The 2,668-nt window shown below is 35.5% G+C and overlaps 1 pseudogene; it reads right to left on the bottom strand.

The window, feature by feature from the left end:
• Positions 1-216: 216 nt before the first annotated feature.
• Positions 217-719, bottom strand: LOC149137783 (uncharacterized; annotated as a pseudogene).
• Between the last annotated feature and the right edge of the window lie 1,949 nt (positions 720-2,668).

Raw genomic sequence — 2,668 nt, forward strand, 5'->3', positions numbered from 1 at the left:
GAACCGAATTATTTGATGTAAAAGTGATTAAGTCGTTTTCAAGCACCAGATGAATGCTTATTTACATGTTTACACAATATGTTTAAGCATAAAAATGTTTATTTAAACTGTAAATAATACACACAAGTTTGATATGTCTTAGAAGGAGAGTTCCCTTTCATAAAAACTGCTGGTAACTGTCTTTTGGGGGTTTCTTTCCTTCTATGTCTCTTTGGCTCAGGTATATCTTTTTCTGGGGTTTCTTTTCTTTTTTCTTTCAGTAAAAACCTATCCAAGTTAGTTGTTTTTGCAATGTTAGTTGCGTTGTAAAATCGTTCTAAAATGAGACATGAGATTGTCATTGAAAAGGTTTACTGTTGTATTTGCTACCATTGTATCAGGGTGATATTTTTCCACAAAACTTTGTACATCACCCCATTTAGCACAAATTTCTTTGAACTTGGACTATGCTCCTTTCCTTGCTCCTCTTCAGAAGATATTTCCTCAACCAAAGTATTTTGATGTTCATTTTGAAGTTGTACGAGCTCTTCAGTGGCAAGCTCAGCACGGTGGTCTTCCACCAGCTCTTCAATATCTTCACTGTCGACACGCGAGCCCATAGTTGTTTCCCATAGAGACAACATTATCAACAATAGCAATGTCCTCAACTGCAACAGTAACTCCTCAGAGTCACGTTCTAGTACACAGTCTGGTCAAAGTTTCCTCCATACTGAATTCATGGTTCAGTAACTCACTTGGTTCCATGCATTAACAATAAGATAAGCACAATTCAGGATACTGAAATGATTTTTCCAAAATTCTCTGAGAAAATACTTTGGAAACAGGGCTTTTGTGTAGAGTTTTTTAAAGTTTGCAACGACCTGTTGGAGCATTGGTTGTACTAGGCTGTATTGGTTGTGTTAGGTGGCAGGTATTTGGCCTAAATATAATCAAACTCTTCAACTATGTCATCCTCCACACCTGGAAGGAAGGTGAGCATGAGCATTGTCTAACATGAGAAGGTATTTTAGAGGCAAGTTTTTTTTTCTTGGAAAAGGCATTTTCCTCTCGAATATACTTTGAAAACCGATTTGCTCAACATGTGAGACGTTCGAGAACGAAGATTGCTGTATATATATATATATATATATATATATATATATATATATATATATATATATATATATATATATATATATATATATATGTGTGTATATATATATATATATATATATATATATATATATATATATATATATATATATATATATATATATATATATATATATATATATATATATATATATATATATATATATATATATATATATATATATATATATATATATGTATGTGTGTGTGTGTGTGTGTGTGTGTGTGTGTGTGTATACACACACACTGGTACGTTATTTTATTGACCCCGAAACGACGAAAAGCAAAGACGATTTCGATAGAATTTGAACTCAGTACATAAAGACGGAGAGAATGACGATAAACAGTTTGACCGGCATGCTAACTGTTGTACCAACCGCCTTTGTCTGCTGAAATATTATTCAACTGCACAGCTTTGCCGTCCCACTACAAATGAAAAATAATATGTAGAGAATCTGGAGGATATCGTAACTCACCTGTAATCGGCTTGCCTTTTAAGTGAGCAAAATTACTGACTGTAAATAAAACATGGAGGAGCATCACATAGTATGCCACTCTACTGCATTCCGTAAGACAATGTATTTATCTGGTCACTTGCTAATTGGATTTCCACTAAATATTCAACACAATATGAGAGTTTCATAACTGAATTGAAAGCGACTTTATTGCCTCCAAAATTCCAATACATTCTACTTTTACGAGGAAACGAGTATCTCTATCAACCATTTATAATTCTTTTGGTCACCATTCCTCACCATTCTTCACCATTCCTGAAATGACCCCATTTGTAGCAAACGATATTTCTCTCTATTAATTAATGACCCATCGCTCCTGTCTCGAAGACATTCAACGGAAAAAACAATTACCTAGATAAAAGTAATTAACCACCCTACCTCCTTAAATAGCGCTTTTTTCTCAGATACTCTTTGTATGATTTCTAAGATCTCAATTTACTGGGGACATTTTTCTTTCAATAGGGATCTCTTGTCCGTGGAAACCTCAGGGAAAACTCTCTGTTTCTGGTACAGTAAACTCTCGGATTAACCGATCGTATTTTGGTTGACACGGTTGGTCTCAAGTTGTGTTACAATATTCTTGCACTAATATAACATTACTACATGTATGCTGCATTTACTTTAGTCCACATCCTTTTGAGCGCCGTGTATGCTATTGCCACCAGTACATTAACGCCGTGCCTGCTATTGCCCCCAACTACTCGCTGTCCTATCCAGAAGAAAGCAATAATTATTGCTTGTAAATCCGCATACATAGAAGCCATCAGCATCCTACTTAAACAGCTTCATGTCAAACGTGCATTGGCTCTGTGACCAGAAACCTCTGATCAAAGAGACATGAATGTCTTGTTTCTTGCAAAGGGAACATAACATGTAAACAGCATAAATGCACCCACAAACGCGCACACATGCACATGCACACGCACGCACACCCACACATACACATTATCTCACTCTCTCTCTCTCTCTCTCTCTCTCACACACACACACACACGCACACACACATTTTATTAATCGATGAA

Source organism: Octopus bimaculoides, chromosome 1 (genome assembly GCF_046866305.1).
Source record: "Octopus bimaculoides isolate indiv1 chromosome 1, ASM4686630v1, whole genome shotgun sequence".
NCBI classification, from domain to species: Eukaryota; Metazoa; Mollusca; class Cephalopoda; order Octopoda; family Octopodidae; genus Octopus; species Octopus bimaculoides.